Source organism: Sus scrofa, chromosome 6 (assembly GCF_054392235.1).
Source record: "Sus scrofa isolate SSC_HxYL_T2T_F1_AM1 chromosome 6, Sscrofa_HxYL_maternal_Yorkshire_Landrace_v2.0, whole genome shotgun sequence".
NCBI lineage: Eukaryota > Metazoa > Chordata > Mammalia > Artiodactyla > Suidae > Sus > Sus scrofa.
Genome location: NC_139388.1, coordinates 175,135,405 through 175,156,336, shown reverse-complemented (window position 1 = coordinate 175,156,336; position 20,932 = coordinate 175,135,405). Strand labels below are relative to the sequence as shown.

At 45.0% G+C, this 20,932-nt stretch overlaps 1 long non-coding RNA gene across 1 annotated transcript; it reads right to left on the bottom strand.

Moving 5' to 3' along the window:
- Window positions 1-1,827: 1,827 nt before the first annotated feature.
- LOC110261255 (uncharacterized) lies at window positions 1,828-5,350 on the bottom strand. Its single transcript, XR_002345283.2, has 3 exons — window positions 5,181-5,350; window positions 4,837-4,950; window positions 1,828-3,162 (listed from the first exon to the last, which is right to left on the bottom strand). It is a non-coding gene; the product is annotated as an uncharacterized LOC110261255 (long non-coding RNA).
- Between the last annotated feature and the right edge of the window lie 15,582 nt (window positions 5,351-20,932).

Sequence of the window (20,932 nt, the reverse complement as noted above, 5' to 3'; positions counted from 1 at the left end):
AGCCATTCCGGGTGCATTGGCCTTGGGCTATATGCTGGCTGGCTTTCCTTCCCCCTCTTTCTTTAAATACCAAGAAGTGATCGACAAATTGGGCTATGTCTCTCTCAAAGTGCACTGAGGCCAACCTCCCCAACTCCAACCCATTCACCCTCAGCTCCATACCCATCATGTTATGCCTTCTTCACTTTTTCATATATTTATTCATTTATGTATTTATGGATATTTGTATGTATGTATTTATTGATTTTTCTTACCTGACTTTTATTCATTCATACGTATGTCTTTATTTATTTCTTTACTTCTCTCTCTCTCTCATTCTTACTTTATTGACCCCAACTGAAGCATGTATGAGTTCTCTGCCCATGGACAGATTTCAAGCTGCAGATATTACCAGTCCCACTGCAGGAACAAAGTCATATCCTTTACCCAGGCAGCCAGAAGTGATCTCTGAGACAGCTTTGTTTATATCAATCTACTAGCCTTAATTCCCCAGACCTAGCTTTTGATCAGGTCTTCCTACCAGGTTTATAGCAAGAATGGAAAGAAAAGAATGGTATTTCAGGAGACCTCTTGAGAGAAAAAGCTCAGGGGTTAGTGCAGCTTCTACCAAAATATCACCATTTTACCACCTTCCATTCACCACCCACAGGCACTTTATCCAGACCACAAAACCCAGCTCTGCATCTGGTTTCAAAATTTCCAGCTCTGGCTTCACAAGAGATGGTGTCCTGGTCCAGACTCCTGCTTCTTGAGAAACAACAGGCCGTCTGACCCCAATGAACCTGCCAAGCTTTCTTACCACTGTGACACCCAGCCAGGCTGCAAGTCCACATCCAGTGCTGAAAGGACACCTGCGATCACTGCCTGACTGGAGGCATCTTGGCTCATAAAGTCCCAGGTGCCCTGAAAACAACCCCAAATCTCCAGGTGCTTGCTGGGGCTTTTCCCAAACCCATCCTCAACCCCATGTCTGAACCTGTATCCTGCAGCCTGGGACCAGAAGGTACACCTCGCGCCATCTTGTGGACATCATCCCTAATGGCAATTCTCAGGCCTGCTTTCTTATCTGGCTGAGCTCTCCTGGGGTCTGCACTGGCCTTGGGCTAGCCTGTGGATTTGATGTTATGTTTCCTCCCCCTCTAAGTGCCATGAAGTACCCTAAGAAGGGGGTATTTCTCTATCAAAACTTTTTAGGGCACTAGCCTAACTTGCCCAAGTTGGTACCGTGAATACCCTCTACTGCCCCACCCATTGAGCCATGGGAGCGTTATTACTTAATATAATAATTACCTGAAATAATTGGCTGTGGTGTATGGATGTATGGATTATTTCCATCTTTATTAACTTATTTTTTTTGTACTCCATGGGTCATGCATATGCAGTGTGGCCAGGAATTCAGTCTATGCCACAGCTTTTACTACCTCAGGCTCATCCTTAAAACCTTCTGCCACCACAAGTATAATGTCAGGAGAGCATTTGGAATTGCTTTATCTATCAACTGAATTAGATAAAACGTAGGAACATACGTACATATTTTTAGAATTCTTAATCTATTGACCTTATTTGACTAGGAACTTCTATTTATTCATTATTCAGGTGCCACCTGGGACACTGGGGAGTTGTCTTGCCAGGTTTGGATCTCTCAGTGCAGCTAAACCACAACCCCAGGAGGGACAGAGACAGAGCCCTGTTGGGACAGGATCAAAGGAGTCTTTGTGCCTGTCTCTTTTACCGAGGGGCAGCTGCTTCGAACCTGACACCTTCTCAGGGGAACGCTGAGCTGCTCATACTGTCGTCATTTTTTATTTTTTCTGTTTCTGATCCTGATTTCTTTTTGATTGTCGCTGATGTATGGGGCTCCATGTGACCTGAACACCAAAGTGATCCCATCGTACATGTCTGTCCATATTGCTCTTCTCCCGTGATCCTCCATTTGCTTCCAAAAACAGTGCCTCCATATTGTCCCCGGGGCTAAACAGCAGGGTGTCCTTGGTGACCCACGCCAAGGGCAAGTGTTTGGATCTGCACCTTTCACATCCCTGTCCTTCCCACACCCGCCCCCTCCAGTCTGGCAACCCAAAGTCTGTATTGCCATCCGAGAGTTTCCTTCCTGGACGAAGGTTCCTTGGTGTCATTTGGAAGATTCCGGAGGGCAGGGCTTTCCCATGCTCTTGGGGTTGCTCTCTCCGACATACCTTGTGTCGTGTGAGAGGTTTTCTTTCCAACGAAGTGGCTGCCAAAGGCACTTGTTGTGACACATTTTCATGGCTGCGTCCGCTTCCGTTGTGTGTATGGAGATCCCCTTCCTGATCCAATCGTCTGTCCATGGACAGACAACACGTTTCCATGGCTTGCTCCTGGGAAGTGTGCTGCCTGAACCTCGTGGGGCATTTCTCTCTTGGCAAGGGACATGTTCTGGAGAGATGTCCAAGCGTGGGTGTGCTGGGTCCTGCAGGCCTTCTAGGGTTCTTTTTCGGATGCCCTGGATCCTGTGGCCCAGAGTGGTTGTACACAGGGCCCTAGACACCCACACTCTAGGAGGGCACCTTCTTGTCCACACCCTGTCCAGGGTTTGCATTTCGAAGGCGTCCAAAGAATGGCCACTGGGAGAGGACTGAGGAGGTCCCTCGGCCTCGTTGGGATGTGTGATTCACTCTCGATGAATGAGTGACGGTGTTCCTTTTTCCGGTGCCTGATGCCCTCCGTCTGTCTGGTTTGGGGAAAGGTGTCTTCGGGTGCCTTCCCCAGTTTTCATGTAGGTGGCTGGTTTTCTGGGGCTTTGTCTTGGTTTCTGTGCTTGAGCTGCTAGTTGAGGGAGGCCAGCCTGACCTGGGTTTGGGGATGCGCATAGAGTGCCTGGGAGGTGCCAACACGGTGGTATGTTGGACAGCAGCAGTGCCAATCACAGGGCATGGTCTCTCCAGAGGTCTCCGGAAACTGCTTCCGTTTCTGTCCATGGGAGCCTCTTCTCTTCTTTCTATGCACCTGGTGTGAAGGCATGACCTAAAGCCTGGTGGGGCATAGGCAGGCAATTCTGAAATCCCTTCTGGCCCCCTGGGGCAAATGTCTTGTTTCGGCGCTGGGGTGGCTTTGGGAAACACTGTGCTTTGGCGACCACCGACAGAGAAGCAACGCACGAACGCTCCAGGTGGCGTCAATACACTTAAAAGAAAGAGGGAAAGAAAACCGGAGAGAAACCGAAAACCAAAATAAATGAATGAATTAATTAATTAATTAATAAAGACAACAAAACCAAACAAGGGTCGAGGCCAGACTTAACTGTACGAAGGCAGGCATCTCAGGGGCCAGTGAAGAACTATACCCATCGTTCCATCCCTACACACCTCTCGTCATAAATTCGTAAGTGCAGGGCTCTATAAAATCGGAAGAAGCCTGGCATACCATGATGGTGCGGGGGATGGTCGTTTACCCAGCGAGGCATGGCGCGAGTTGGCCTCCGGGCTCTGGAAGCCTTGGAGAGAGAAGGAGCCCAGGTGGAAGGGCAGTTCTTGGTCTTCCTGAGAGTGAGGGAAGGAGACCCCACCCACACCTGGGCCCCAGGGAATGCAGCCCTGGGCAGTGCTGAGCCAGAGGGAGCAGGAAAACCCGGGGGGGGGGGGGGGGCTGTGGGAGCAGAGGTCCACACGAGGCCCAAGGACTCCGTGGATCCTGTCAAGGTTTCCTAGCCTCGCCGCATCAGACCAGGCCTCATTACCTGACGTGTATGAATTTACAGAGGCCTTTTTCATTCCTAATTTATTACCTTGTTGAATTAGATTCCTTCACACATATGTGGCATCGGGTACACCCTGCCCTGGAAATGCATCCACTCCTAGGCTGCGCATCCCCAGGTTGCACTTCAAACCCACTGCCCCCCGAGGTATTGGGTCAGGAGAGCCTTTAGGATTGCCTTATCTATCCAATTCCATAGCTATTCTATAGGACTCTATGTTTGTGTGTGTGTGTGTGTATATAAAAGAGAGAGAAAGAGAGCAAGAGGTTGACTTCATTCTTTCTCAAGTAAGCTCATTCTGTTCAATCTCTGTTTGGATTGCTCAATTTATTTGGGTGCCCCCTGCCACACGGAGCTGTTGTCGGGCCAAAGTGTGATCTCCCTCGGCAGACATAGAATACCCATGTCAGATCTAAAGCCTGGGGATTATGACTAAATCCCAAGGAGTATAATCACGGAATATTAATTTCCTCCAATAATGTTTTACACTCATGAGCTGCTCCCCATATGCCTAAAACAGCCTCTATCCCTGGATACCTAGATTACAAGATCTTGAGATCAGCAGGGCCAGGCCTGTGCTATAGACATTGATCAGCACAATTGTACCCACTGCTCACTAAGGGTGATTTCGTGGCCCTGCCTATTTTCACAACCCTCCTCAGAGGGGCAAGCTCATAGCACCTTAGGAAGATTCACTTTGCAAACCTTCCCTTCTATGGGATTCATCCTTCAAATCCTTTCTTGGATGGGATTTGTCCTACAATCCTTTGTTTGGGTCACCCAGGAGGCCTTTCCCCCTTAAGTGGATTTAGGCTCATGTCAGAAAATCAGCTTCTCTGGGTCACACTCACCACCTGCTCTCCATTCCCAACTCAGACACAGAAGACCCCCTGGGTCTCCTAACCCATGGCTCTGCCTGGGCCAACTTTCCCTCCCTCCTGGCCTCTCCTTCCCATGTCCCCTGAGGGTCACCAGGAGCTCCCGCCTGGGGTGGGCTGTCCACTCTGTCCTAAGGAAGCCTCCATGTTGTCAGGTGGAAAAAGCAAGGGGTACCTCATGGGACCTCCCTCATGTGGCACAGCAGCCAGCACCCACCTACTGACCTTGTCACTCTGGATGAGCCTAGGTGGAGAGTCCAAAGACCTATAGCACTTTCTGGTTCTCATCTCATCCCAGCAATGCCCTCAGGAGAATCACAGTAAACAACTCTGTGCCAGCTGCAAAGGACGCTTGTTCACACGGGGCTCCCAAGGGCAGGCCTCTCCAAAGATATGGAGCTCCCCTGGGAAGGCACCCAGCAGCCCCTGGGGCTCACAAAGGTAGGCTGCCACCAGGATATGGAATTCACCTGGGCAGGCACTTGGACAAGGATCGGGACACAGGAACCCCAGAGACCTCACTGCAGACCCCTCCCCCAGCCCCGCTTGTTAGAGCGGACCCTGAGCACCTTAGAGCAGGATCTGGACTAACAAACTGCAGCTCCTGGGCAGGTCTGTGCCCCTGGACTTCTCTCTGTGCAGCCTCCCTCCAATGGGTCTTCCAGAGGCTTCCAATGCACCAGGGTACCTGGCCCCTGTTTCCACCCACCTCCCCTCTTCTCCCTGATTCCAGGATTTCTCTCATGAGGAGAGTCTTCTTGAAATAGTCTCCCACTCATGAGCCAGATAAAATTAGAAAATGAGCTAGAGCTGCGGCCCCAGGTCTATCCTGACCCTCAGGACCCCACACGTGTTCTTTGTACAGAACCTGAGGGGCAAGGCCCATTTTCCACAATCATGAGCACCTGATGGGCTAGGGTTAGGGTTAGGGGTTAGGGTCTAGGGTTAGGGGCTAGAATTGGGATTAGGGTTAGGGTTTAGGGTTGGGGGTCAGGGTTTAGATTGGAGTTGGGATTCAGGTTGGGTTTTGGGATTGAGTTTGGTGTTAGGGTTTGGCTTTGGGGTGAGGGGTTAGGGTTAGAGGGATATGGGATTAGGATAGGGGGCTTAGGGGTAGGGGTAGGATTAGGGTTAGGTTGGCCTCAGTATTCTGAAAGACTTTGAGAGGGATATAGCCCACATTGTCGGGCACGTCTCTGTATTTAAAGAAAGAGGAGGAAGGAACGCTGACCTGCTTATTGCCCAAGGACAATGCAGAGGCTGCTGAGCCCCAGAGGAGGGAAACCTGAGAGTTGCTGTTAGAGCAGATGTCCACAAGATGGCAACAGCGTGCCTTCTAGACCTCTGCAGCTGGTGGTGTTGATTGCGGGTTTGGTGGAAACTGCAGCAAGCACCCAGAGGTTTGGCTTTGTTTTCCAGGCACCTGAGACTCTCCGCTCCAAGAAGCCTCATATCAGGCAGAGGAAACAGGGGTCCCTTCAGCACTGAATATTGATTTGCAGCCTGGTGAGGTGGCAGAGCAATTAGAATGCTTCAGGGTTTCACTGGGTTTCAGATTGCCTTGTGTTCATCCAGAGGCAGGAGCCAGGACCCACAAAGCTGGCAATTGTTTCATGAGCTGGCAATTTTCAAGCCCCTGACTGTGGAGGGTTTAGGTATCTGGATAGAGGCTGGTCCCAATATATAGATGGTGGAATTTGGTGATATTTTGGTGGGCAGCTGTGCTAATCCTTGTGCTTTTTTTTAATCAAGAGACCTAGTGAAATTACTTTCTTGAATTTCCATACAAGCCTCTCTTTTCAGTACAGCACCAGGGTATGGAGGCCTGACTGAAACCAGGTCTGATGAATTAATCAGGGTTGATTGATATCAAGAAAGCTCTCATGGTGTTCCTTCATGGCTGGCTTGAGTCTGTCTCTGTCCCTGCCGGGGCTGTAGTAAAAGCTGAGTTGGGAGGTCAAAACCTGGCCAGAAAACTCCCCAATGTCACAAGTGGCACCCAAATAATGAATAAATAAAAGTATCTAGTCAAAAGAAGATCAATAGATCAAGAAGTCTAAAAATTCATACAAATATTCCTACATAGTATCTAAGTGAATTGATAGATAAAGCAACTCAAAAGGCTATCCTGACATTATATTTGTGGTGGCAGAGTGTTTTAAGGATGAGCCTGGGGTACTAAAATGTGGGGCACGGATTCAATTCCTGGCCACACAATATAAGCATGCCACAAGGGGGTACAAAATAAATAAATAAATATATAAAGATGAAAATATTCCATAAATTCATACACCATAGCTAATTTTTTCAGATAATTAATATATGAAGAAAGTAATAAGGCTTCCATGGCTCAATAGAGGGTATTCACAGTATTGCCTTGGGTAAGTTGGGCTGAGTGGCCAAAAAGGTTTTGATAGAGAAATACCCCACTTCTTAGGGCACTTCATGTTACTTAGAGGGGAGGAAATATAAAGTCAAATTCACAGGCTAGCACAAGGCCAGGGCAACCCCCAGGAGAGCTCAGCCAGACAGGAGGAAGGAAGGCCTGAGAGTGGCTGTTAGGGCCCATGTTCACAAGATGACACCAGGTGTACCTTCTGGTCCCATGTGCAGTTCCAAAGCTTCAGGCTCCAGGCACAGCTATGGGGTTGATGATGGGTTTGGGGAAAGCACCAGCAAGCACCCGGAGATTTGGGGTTGTTTTCGGAGCACCTGGAACTCTCTAGGTTAAGATACTTCATGTCAGGCGGAGAAAACAGGGGTCCCTTCAGCATGGGATGTGGATTTGCAGCCTGGTCACATGTCACAGTGGTAAGAAAGCCTGGAAGGTTCAATGAGATCAGACGGCCTGTTGTTTCTCGAGAGGCAGGAATCTTTGACCAGGACACCATGGCTCGTGAAGCCAGAGCTGGCACTTTTGAAACCCGAGGCTGAGCTGGGGTTTGCGACCTGGATCAAGTGCTTACGGATGGTGAATGGAAAGAGGTAAAATGGTCATATTTTGGTGAGCAGCTGCATAACTCCTGTGGCTTTTCTCTCAAGAGGACTCCTCTAACTCCGTGGAGCCAATCATGCAAGAACGAAAGTGTGATAGAGAAAAAGGAAGAAAAAGAAAGGGAAAGAAAGACAGAAAAGCATGCACCAATGAATGAATAAAAGTCAGAAAGGTAAGAAAATAAATAATTACATATGCACACACCCGTATCCACATATACAAAAGTGCATGAATATATGAAAAATTGAAGAATGCTGTCGCGACATGATGGGTATGGAGCTGAGGGCTTTAACGGGTTGGTGTGGGATAGGTTGGCCTCAGGGTTCTGGAAAACTTTGAGAGAGACATGGGCCACTTTGTTGGGCACTTCTTGGTATTTAAAGAAAGAGGGGGAAGGAAAGTCCACCAGCAAATTGCCCAAGGATAATGTAGCCCAGGGGCTGCTGAGCCAGAGAGAAGAGGAAAACCTGAGAGTTGCTGTTAGAGCAGATGTGTCTACAAGATGGCCCCACAATACCTCCTGGACCCCTGTGCAGCTCCAAGGCCGACTATCCAGGCTCAGAGCTGGGGTTGTTGGTGGGTTTACAGAAACCCAGCAGGCACTGAGAAGTTTGGCTTTGTTTTCCAGGCACCTGAGACTCTCTGTTCCAAGATGCTTCATGTCAGGCAGAGGACACAGGAGTCCCTTAAGCATTGGGTGTGGATTTTCAGACTGGTTGGATGACAGAGTGTTGAGAATGCATGAGAGTTTCACTGCATTTCAGATTGCCTTGTGTTCCTCCAGAGGCATAAGCCAGGACCGAAATGGCAACTGTTTTGAATCATGACCTGCCGATTTTCAAGCCCCTGACTGTCGAGGGTTTAGGTATCTGGATAGATGTTTCTGCTGATGAATGGATGGTGGAATTCGGTGGCATTTCGGCTGGCAGCTATGCTAATGCCTGTGCTTTTTTTTGCTCAAGTGACCTAGTGAAACTTCTTGCTTTTCCATGTGAGCCTCTCTTTCCAGTACCATGCCAGGCTTGTAGGCCTGACTGAAACCAGGTCTGATGAATTAAGCAGGATTGACTGATATCAAGAAAGCTCTCATGGAGTTCCCTGGTGGCTGCCTGGCTTAAGAGTCTCTCTTTCTTGCTGCTGTGGCTGTGGCAAGAGCTGCATTGGGAGATAAAAACCTGGCCAGACAAATCCCCAATGTCGCAGGTGACACCTGAATAAATGAATAAATAAAAGTAAATAGTCAAAGGAGATCAATTTATCAAGAATTCAATAAATACGTACACTAATTCCTACATAGTAGCTAAGTGAATTGATAGATAAAGTGATTCAAAATGCTCTCCTGACATTATACTGGTGGTGGCAGAGGGTTGTAAGTACAAGCCTGGGGTAGTAAGGGATGTGGCATGGATTCAATTCCTGACCACACTATATGTGCATGCCACAGGGGATCCAAAACAATAAACAAGGAAATAAAGATAGAAATAAATCCATAAATTCATACACCATGGCTAATTATTTCAGGTAATTCATGTATGAAGAAAAAATAAGGCTCCCATGGTTCAATGGGTGGGGCAGTTCAGGGTTTTCATATAATAGCCTTGGGTAAGTTAGGCTGAGTGTCCCAAAAGTTTTTGATAGAGAAATACCCAACTTTTGGGGGCACTTCATGGCACTTAGTGGGAGAGGAACTATAATGTCAAAGCTGCAGGCTTGCCCAAGGCTGGTACAGCCCCCAGGGCAGCTGAGAGAGCAGGAAGTCCTGAGAGTTACTGTTAGAGCAGTTTTTCACCTGAGGGCACCAGTGTATCCTCAGAATCCATTTGCAGCTCCAAGCTTGCAACTCTAGGATCAAAGTTGGGGGTTGGTCATGGATTTGGTGCAACCCTGAGAATATGCCCATGGAATGGAGTTGTTTTCAGGGCACCTGGGACTCCCAGGTCCAAGATTCCTCATTTCAGGCAGAGGACACAGATGTCCCTTTATTTTATTTTATTTATTTATTTATTGCCTTTTCTAGGGCTGCTCCCATGGCATATGGAGGTTCCCAGGCTAGGGGTCGAATCGGAGCTGTAGCCACCGGCCTATGCCAGAACCACAGCAACGCAGGATCCGAGCCTCGTCTGCAACCTACACCACAGCTCACAGCAATGCTGGATCCTTAACCCACCCAGCAAGGCCAGGGATCGAACCTGCAACTTCATGGTTTCTAGTCGGATTCGTTAATCACTGAGCCACGACAGGAACTCCCAGGTGTCCCTTTGGTATTTGATGGGGATTTCCCTCCTGGATGGGTGGTCGAGTGGTTAGAAAGCCTGAGAAGGTCCATGGAGTCAGGTGGCATTTTGTTTCTTGAGAGGCAGAAGTCTGGACCAAGTCACCATCTCTTTTGAATCTCAAGCTGGTGATTCTCAAGCCCCTGGCTTTCGAGGGTTGTGTATCAGGATAGAGGCTGGTGCTGGTGAATGGATGCTCTGAATCAGTGCATTTTTTTGGCAGCTCTCCCAGTCTTTATGCATTTTCTCTCAAGAGGTCTCCTGAGTCTTCTGTCATCTTTTTGGTTTTGAGCCTTGCCTTTTACCTACCTGCATGTTGATACTGAGATCTGATGGATCTGGTGTTGGTGATAGGTTTGCTGGAATCCCCAGAACATGCTCATAGAACAGGGTTGCTTTCAGGGCACCTGTGACTGCCAGGCCCAAGATTCCTCATTCAGCCAGGAATGATCAATAATCCTTATCTATTCATTTACTTTTCTGGCCCCAACTGCAATAAGAGAAAGTTGCTGGCCAGGGATTGATCATGTGCCACCACTCTTAGCAGAGCCACAGCAGTGACAACAGAACCTTAAGCCATGCAGCCATGAGAGATCTCATGAGGGCTTTCCTTATATCCAACAAATGGCCTTAGTTCACCAGGCCTGGTCTCGATTCCAGAGGGTAGGTATGTAAGAAAGAGAGGCTCATATGGAAAGACATGAGAGAAGATTCATGAGATATATTGAGAGAAGATTCATGAGATATATTGAGAAAAGAAGCATAAGGATTGGGACAGCTGCTGACCAAAATGCACCAATTTCCACCATCCATTCTCCAGCACCAGCCCCTATCCAGGTACCAAAATGCTTGAAAGTCAGGGGCTGAAGAATTGCCAGCTTGAGATTCAAAACAGATGGTGTCTCAGTCCAGACTCCTGCTGCTCAAGAAACAAAATGCAATCTGACTGCATTGTGCCTGGCAAGTTTTTCTAACCACCGTGCCACCCAACCAGGTTGGAAATCCCAAACCTGTGTCTTCTGCTGGACATGAGGAATCTTGACTCTGGGAGCCACATGTGCCCTGAAAACAACCCAGTTCTCAGGGCATTTTCTGAGGATTCTGCCAAATCTATCATTGCCCCCAACTCTGAGCCTGCAGGTGCAGTCTTGGAGCTCCAGATAGGTTCCAGGGGTACACCATAGCCTTCTTGTGGCCACCTGCTCTAACATCAACTCTGGCCTTCCTCCTCTCTCCCTCAGCTTCCCTAGGGGCTGCACTGGCCTTGGGAAAGGCTGCTGGTTTGACCAGGCTCTTCCTGTCCCTCTAAGTGCCATGAAGTGCACTACCAAGTGGCCTATTTCTCTCTCAAAGTGTTTCAGGACACTGACCCTAACTTAACTAAGGCTGGTACCTTAATACCTGCTGCCATCCCACCCATTATGTATACAATACACTATATACTTTATGTATTAATTCACTTATATATATTCACTTATTTATTTAATTTATTTAGTTATCAGATCCATCACTGGCATGCAGAAATTGGCACAGATTGAAACCCAGACTAAGCTGTTATTACCCTGGCCAATATGTTAAAACCCTCTGCCACCACAATTATAATGTTAGGCTACTTTTTTATATACAAATTGAATTATGTACTTAAATATGTATGTGTTTTCTTATTGATTTGTTTCCCTATTAATTAATTTAGTTACTTTGCTATTCATTTATTTTTTGGCCCCAACTGTGATAATGCAAAATTGTCTGCCCAGGGATTGATATCATGCCTCTGCTCTTACCAGAGCCACAGCAGTGACAAATACAGATCCTTAAGTCATGAAGCCATGAGGGATGTCCATGAGAGCTTTCCCTATATCAAACAATTGGCCTTCATCCACCAGAGCTAGCTCTATGTCAGGTCTCAATACCAGAGGGAAGTTATATAAAAAGAGAGGGTCAAATGGAACCAGATGTGGTACAGGAGACCTCTTGAGAGAAAGCACAAGGATTAGGACAGCCAGTCACCAAACTGCACAGATTTCCCCCATCCATTCACCAGCACCAGCCTCTATCCAGATACCAAAACTCTCAAAACTTAGAGGCCTGAGGATTGCCAACTCAAGATTCAAAACCAATGGTGTCTCAGTTCAGACTCCTGCCTCTCGAGAAACAAAAGGCAATCTGGCCCTTAATCGATGTATGGTTTAAAGAAAAGCACCGAGTGTAGACCCTGGATGGTCCATACTGCATGAACGCTTTGAATGAAAACTAGCCCAAACTTCGCCCCAAATTGAACTATCATAAGTAAATTAAACATTCTTCAACATCTAATGTATAGAAAAAAAGATATTTTAATCTGGTGCTATAGATAAATTACTATAAAGAAATTATCAAAGCAGCATTAAAGTTACCAAAAATGTATTCCTTTTACTTTTGGCATAATGATTTAACTGGAAAACTAAGAGAAGTTAAGTCAAATACCCCGAAACAAGATATCTACTCATGAACAGTTTACAAGGTCAAATTCATCTGAATGACAAGATAATGAGATTTATGAGTAGAGTTGACAAGCCTAACAAGCCTGGTGACAGCTGGCTCTCCAGAAAATAGTTTTAGTTAAACTTTAAATACGACCTTAAAAAACATAACTTCTGTCAAAAGTGCCATGAGGCACCACCTCACCCCAATCATCACAGCCATCATCAATACATCGGCAAGTAACATACGTTGGAGAGGATGTAGAGAAAGGGAACCCGCCTACACTGTTGGTGGGAATGTAAATTGGTACAACCACTATGGAAAACAGCACGGTGCTTCCTCAGAAAACTGAAAATAGAACACGTGATCCAGCAATCCCACCTGGGCATAAATCCAGACAAAACTTCCATACAAAAATATACATGCACTCTAATGTTCATAGCCGCACTATTCACAATAGCCAAAACATGGAAACAACCTAAGTATGTACAACAACAGAATAACAGATTGAGAAAATGTGGTACACATATACCATGGAATACTATTCCACCATAAAGAGAATGAAATAATATTATTTACAGCAACACGGATGCACACGAAGTGAAATGAATCACAAAGAGGACACACACCACATGATATCGCGTGTGCAGAATCTAAAATATGCTCAAAATGAACCTATTTACAAACAGAAACAGATTCACAGACATGGAGAACCTCTTGTGCTTGCCAATGGGGAGGGATGTTGGGGTTAGAATATGCAAACTATATCACATTTAGAATGGATAAGCAATGGCATCCTACTTATAACATATAGAACTATATCCAGTCTCTTAGGACAGACTATGATGGAAAATAATATCTAAAAAAAGAATGCATATATATGTATGAGTGGGTCACTTTACTATACAGAAGAAACAGGACAACTTTGTTAATCAACTATACTTTTATTTTTAAAAAAGCTAACTTTCGGAAGTTCCCTTGTGGTTCAGCAGGTTAAGTATCTGGCATTGCTGCAAATGTGGCATGGGTTTGATCCCTGGCTGGGGAACTTCCACATGCCATGGGCAGGGCCAAAACAAAGAAACAAACAAACAAACAAAACCCGTAATTTTTAATGTAATTTTTAAAATATTCCAAAAAGGTACACCTTTCTACACACAGGATACAACTTTCTCTAGAGAATAAGCATAAACAATATCATAGTTGGCTAAAAGTAGACACCAATTAAAGTACTCAGGTTAACCACACATTCACATTAATACCAACAGTAAATAAAACTAACGTCTTGGAGTTCCCATCATGGCACAGCAGAAGCAAATATGACTAGGAACTGTGAGCTTGCGGGTTTGATCCCTGGCCTCGCTCAGTGGGTTAAGGATCCAGCGTTGCCATGGACCGTGGTATAGGTTGTAGATGCAGCTGGGATATGGTGTTGCTGTGGCTCTGGTGTAGGCCGGCAGCTGTGGCTCTGATTAGACCCTCTAGCCTGGGAACCTCCACATGCCTCAGGTGCAGCCCTGAAAAGACAGAAGACTAATAACAATAACAATAATAATAATTTCTATTTTCTTTTATTTGTCTTTTTTAGGCTTTTTTCTTTTCATGGTTGCACCTGTAGCATATGGAAGTTCCTGACTCAGGGATTGCATCTGAACTGAAGTTTCAGGCCTCTGACACAGCCATAGCAACACTGGATCTGAGCCATACCTCAGATCCATGCTGCAGCTTGTCACAATGATGGATCCTTAACCCACTGAGTCAGGTCAGGGGTCAAACTCACATCCTGACAGAGACAATGTTGGGTCCTTAACCCAATGAGCCACAATGGGAACTCCATAAACTCCTAATTTAATAGTGGACTAATCTACTAATTAACAGAAGCAATACTCTTAATATGAATAATAGAAATAGTTCTCCTTGCAGAGAGAGAGAAAGGAACAGAAAAAAAAATATTTGAAGAGATAATGGCCGAAAACTTCCTTAACATGGGAAAGGAGCCACTCACTCAAATGCAGGAACTACAATGAGTACCATATGAAATAAATCCAAGGAGGACTGCCCTGAGATACATATTAATCAACCTGACCAAAACAAAAGACAGAGAAAATATTAAAAGCAGCTAGGGAGAAGAAAAAAAAAAACATACAAGAGAACTCCAATAAGGTTATCAGCATATTTTTCTGCAGACACTCTGCAGGCCAAAAGGGAGAGGCACAATATATTTAACTTGATGAAAGGAAAAAACCTCCAACCAAGATTACTTTACCCAGCAAGGCTCTCATTCAGCTTTGAAGGAGAAAGCAAAAACTTTACAGACAAGCAAAAGCTAAAAGAATTCAGCAAAACTACACCAGCCTTACAACAAATACTAAAGCAACTCCTCTAGGCAGAAAAGAAAAGGCCACAACTAGAACTAAAAAATACTACAAATGACAAGGATCGCCAGTAAAGGAATATATACAGTAAAGACAGGAAATCATCCATGCAAAAATATGCTTCCAAAATCAGAAATGGTGAGAAAAGGAGGGTACAAATGCAGGACACTGGAGGTGCACTTGCAATTAAGAGACCAACAACTTAAAACAATCTTGTATATATATAGACTCCTATATCAAAACTTCGAGGTAACTGCAAACATAAAATCTACAAAGAATACACACACAAATATGAAAAACCAACTCAAATACAATGCTAAACATAGTCATAAAGCTACAAGAGGGTAGAAAAAAAGAGCAACAAAAACAAATACAAACGAGTTAATAAAATGGCAATAAGAACGTACATATTGATAATTACCTTAAATGTAAGTGGACTAAATGCCCCAAACAAAAGATGTAGACTGGCTGAAAGGGTACAGAAACAAGAGCCATATATATGCTGTCTTCAAGAGACCCACTTCACTTCTAGGGACATATACAAATTGAAAGTGAGAGGATGTAAGAAAATATTCCATCCGGCGTTGCCGTGAGCTGTGGTGTAGGTTGCAGACGCGGCTCGGATCCCACGTTGCTGTGGCTCTGGCGTAGGCCAGTAGCTACAGCGCCGATTAGACCCCTAGCCTGGGAACCTCCATATGCCGCGGGAGCGGCCCAAAGAAATAGCAAAAAGACAAAAAAAAAAAAAAAAGAAAATATTCCAGGTAAACAGTAATCAAAACAAACCTGGAATACTACTCAGCCATAAAAAGAACAAAAGAATGTCATTTGCAGGAACATGGATGGAACTAGAGACTCTCATACTGAGTGAAGTAAGTCAGAAAGAGAAAGACAAATACCATATGATATCACTCATACCTGGAATCTAACATACAGCACAAAGGAATGTTTCCATAGAAAAGAAAATCATGGACTTAGAGAATAGACTTGTAGTTGCCAAGGGGGAAGGGGAGGGTGTGGGATGGACTGGAAGCTTGGGTTAATAGATGCAGACTTTTGCCTTTGGAGTGGATTACTAATGAGATCCTGCTGTGTAGCACTGGGAACTCTGTCTAGTCCCTTATGATGGATCATGTAATGTGAGAAAAAAGAATGTATACATATATGTGTAAATGGATCCCCATGCTGTACAGTAGAAAAAAAATAAAAGGTAAAAAAAAGGCTGGAGTAGCAATAATCCTATTAGACAAAATAGACCTTAAAATAAAAATACTGTAAGAGACAAGGAAGGACATAATGATCAAAGGATCTATCCAAGAAGAAGCTATAACAACCGAAAATATATACGCACCCAACATAGGATCATCTCGATATATAAGGAAACTACTAACAAGCTTAAAAGGAGAAATTGACAATAACACAGTAATAGGGGAGGACTTTAACACCCCACTTACAGCAATGGACAGATCATCCAGACAGAAAATCAATAAGGAAACACAGGCCCTGAATGAAGCGTTAGACCAGATGGGCTTAATAGATGTCTATAGGACAGTCCATCGAAAAGCAGCAGAATATACATTCTTCTCAAGTGCACATGGAACATTTTCTAGGATTTATCACATTCTGAGCTACAAATCAAGACCCAGTAACTTTATGAAAATTGAAATCATATCAAGCATCTTTCCGACCACAATGCTGTATGACCAGAAATCAATAACAAGAAAAAAACTGCAAAAAACACAAACACGTGGAGACTAAACAACATGATACTAAACAACCAGTGGATCACTAAAGAAATCAAAGAGGAAATTTAAAAATACCTAGAAGCAAATGACAACAAAGACACAACACTCCAAAACCTATGGGATGCAGCAAAAGCAATTCTAAGATGGAAGTTTATAGCAATACCTATAAGCCTACCTCAGGAAACAAGAAAAAGCTCAGATAAAAAAACCTAACTTTACATGTAGAGCAGCAAGAGAGAGAAGAAGAGACAAGACCTAAAGTTAGCAGAAGTAAAGAAATCATAAAGATCAGAGCAGAAATCAATGAATATAAACGAAGAAAACCATAGAAAAGATCAATGAAACAAAAAGCTGATTCTTTGAAAAGATAAACAAAATTTATAAACGCTTGGCCAGTCTTATCAAGAAAAAAAGAGGAGTTCCCGTCGTGGCGCAGTGGTTAACGAATCCGACTAGGAACCATGAGGTTGTGGGTTCGGTCCCTGCCCTTGCTCAGTGGGTTAACGATCCGGCGTTGCCGTGAGCTGTGGTGTAGGTTGCAGACGCGGCTCGGATCCCGCGTTGCTGTGGCTCTGGCGTAGGCCGGTGGCTACAGCTCCGATTAGACCCCTAGCCTGGGAACCTCCATATGCCGCGGGAGCGGCCCAAGAAATAGCAACAACAACAACAAAAAAGACAAAAGACAAAAAAAAAAAAAAAAAAAAAAAAAAGAGAGAGAGAGGATTCAAATCAATAAAATTAGACATGAAAGATAAGTTACAACAGACATCACAGGAATACAAAGGATCATGAGAGACTACTACACGAAACTATATGCCAATAAAATGGACAACCTAGAAGAAATGGACAAATTCTTAGAAAAGTAGAAACTTCCAAGACTAAACCAAGATGAAATAGAAAAAAAATGAACAGACCAGTCACAAGTACTGAAATTGATTAAAAAATGTCCAACAAACAAAAGTCCAGGGCCAGATGGTTTCAAAGGTGAAATTTATCACACATTTAGTGAAGAGATAGCACCTATCCTCTGAAACTATTTCAAAAAATTGCAGAGGAAGGAACACTCCCAAATTCATTCTTATGAGGCCACCGTCACCCTGATACCAAAACCAAAAATACCACAAAAAAAAAGAAAATTATAGACCAATTTCACTGATGAACATAGATGTAAAAATCCTCAACAAAATACTAGAAAACCAAATCTAACAATATGTTAAATGGATTGTACATCATGAAGTGGGAATTATCCCAGGGATGCAAGGATTCTTCAGTATCCACAAATCAATCAGTGTGATATACCACATTAACAAACTGAAGAATGAAAACCATACGATCCTCTCAATAGACGCAGAAAAGGCCTTTGATAAAATCCAATACCATTTCTGCTAAAAACCCTTCAGAAGGTGAGCATAGAAGGAACCTACCTCAAAACAACAAAGGGCATATATGACAAACCCAGAGCTAACATCATTCTCAATAGTGAAAAGCTGAAAGAATTCCCGCTGAGATCAGGAACAAGACAAGGATGTCCGCTCTCGCCACTAGTATTTACCATAGCTTTGGAAGTCCTAGCCACAGCAATCATATAGGAAAAGAAATAAAAGCAATCCAAATTGGAAAGGAAGAAGTAAAACTGTCACTATTTGCAGATGACAAGATGCTATACCTAGAAAATCCTAAAGACTCAACCAGAAAACTGTTAGAGCTCATCCATGAATTTGGCAAAGTTGCAGGATACAAAATTAATGCACAGAGATTGACTGCATCTCTATATACTAACAATGAAATATCAGAAAGAGAAATTAGGAAGCAATCCGGTTTACCATCGCATCCAAAAGAATAAAATACCTAGGAGTAAACCTACCTAAAGAGTCAAAAGACCTGTACTCTGAAAACTATAAGATACTGATGAAAGAAATCAGAGATGACACAAATAGATGGAAAGACATGCCCTGACTGGTCCGTTATCGCCAGGCTACAAAATCTGGACAGGATCAACAGAGTCCTTGTGCCTGTCTCTTTTCAAGAGTGTCAGCACTCTCGAACCTCACATCATTTCTGGTGAATGCTGAGGAGCTAATATCGTCATATTTTTTTATCCTTACTTATTTTTGATTAACACTGATATATGGAGCTCAATTTCACGAAATTTCTCAACTTCATGATCCCATCGTACGTGTATATCCATTTTGGTTTTTTCACATGATCCTCCATTTGGTTCCAAAACAGTGACTAGACATAGTTCCACGTGCTAAAGAGCAGGATGTCTATGCTCGCACACTCCAAGGGCAAGTGTTTGGATCTATTACCCTACAAATCTCAGTCCTTCCCAAAACCTCCCCCACAAATCTGGCAACCGAAAGTCTGTATCGCATTCCAAGAGTTTCTTTCCCGTAGGAAGTTTCATTGCTGTTATTAGTAATATTCCAGAGAGAAGGGGTTTCCCATGGGATTTGTGTCTCTCAGACATATTTCGTTTAGTATGAGTGATTTACTTTCCAACTCTGTGGCTGCAAATGGAATTATTTTTGCATATTTTTAAGGCAGAATCTGCTCTTCCTAATCCAATCACCTGTCCATGAACATAGAATGTGTTTCCAGGTCTTGCTGTTGTGAAGAGTGCTGTCTGAACACAGTGGGGTGTTTAAATTTTGGAAAAGAACATTTTATGGATTTATGCCCAAGAGTGGGAGAGCTGGGTCCTATGATCATTCTAGGTATCATTTTCGGATGCCCTGGATCCTGTGGTCCATAGTGGTTGCACAAATGGATGTAGACACCCACACTGTAGGAGGGCACCTTCTTGTCCACACCCTGTCCAGGGTCTGTCATTTGACTGCGTCCTAAGGATGGCCATTGGGAGGGGGCTGGGGAGGTCCCTGGGCCTCGTGATGATTTGCAATACACTACGAATGAGTGATGGTGTTCCTTTTTCCGGTGCCTGATGCCCTCCGTCTGTCTGGAGTCCGGAAATGTTTATTCAGGCCTCTTCCCCACTTGTCAACTGCACTGTTGCTTTTTTGTTGCTTTTTCTTGGTTTCAGTGGTTGAGCTGCTAATTTTGGAAGCCCAGCCTGACCTGGGTTTGGGGATGCACATAAAGTGCCTGCGGGTTGTGCACAGGAGGTGCAAAAACGAACATATTTTGGAGAGCAGTGGTGCCAAGCACTGGGCATTGTCTCTCAAGAGGGCTCATGAATCTCCATGCTTTTCTTTCCATGGGAGCCTCTTCTTTCCATGCACCTGGTGTGGTGATGTGACCTAAAGCCAGGTCAAGCATATGCAGGCCACTTTATTGACAGATGCAAAAAAAGCTCTCCCTGAGATCCCTTCTGGCCCCCTGGGGAAAAGGGCTGATTTTGTCAGGGTGGTGGGTTTGGTAAACTCTGTGCCTTGGCAAACATCGATGGGGATACAAAGCACGCACACTCCAGGTGGGGTCAATATATTTCGAAAGAAAGCGGGAAAGTGAGAACCAAAAAAAAAAAAAAAAAAAGTAAGTAAGTAAGAAGGAAAGAATTGAGGCCAGACTAAACTGTATGAAGGAAGGAATCACAGGGGTAAAATTAAGAAAAAAATAATCGTTCCATCCCTACACACCTGTCTTCATAAATACATATGTTCAAGTCTATCAAAATGGAAGAAGGCTGGCATGACATGATGTGTCAGGAGACGATGGTTAACACAGCAAGGCATGGCTTAGGTTGGCCTTGGCGCTCTGAGCCTTTGAGAGAGAGAGAGCCCACGTGGAAGGGCACTTCTTGGTTTTTCCTGAAAGCGGGCAAGGAGACCCAACCCGCATGTGGACCCCAGACAATGCAGCCCCCAGCAGTGCTGAGCCAGAGGAGGAAAACCCGAGAGTGGCTGTTCCAGTAGATGTCCACACGAGGGCGCCAGCGTCCCCAGGTGCAGCTCCGCCTCTAACGGGCGAGGGCTGCAAGGCTCCAAACGTGCAGGCTCAGCATTGAGGCTGATGGATTGTTGAGCAGAACCCACACGCAGCAAGCACCCACAGGATTTTGGGGTATTTCCTGGGCCCCAGGGACTCTCTCCTCCAAGACACCTCATGTCAGGCAGAGGGGACAGGTGTCTCTTCAGGATGTGGAGGTGGATTGGCAGCCTGGTTGGGGGGCAGTTGGTTTCAAATGCTTGAAGCATTTCCCGGGTTGTGGTGTGCTTGTGTTCCTCTAGAGGCAGGTGCCCAGACATACAGAGCTTCAGGGTTGTCTCCTGGGCTGGCACTGTTCAAGCCCCTGCCCGTCAGGGGTTCAGGTAGGTGAGAAGAAGGGTAGTGCTAAAGAATAACTGGGGGGCTTGGGTGGCATGAGGGTGGGCAGCTGGGTGAATCCCTGTGCTTTTTTCACTCAAGAGGCTGAGGGAAATATCCTTCCTGCCTTCCAAGATGAGCCTCCCTAGTCAGTAGGGCACCAGGTTATGGAGGCCTGACAGAAACCAGGTCATGAATTAAGCAGGG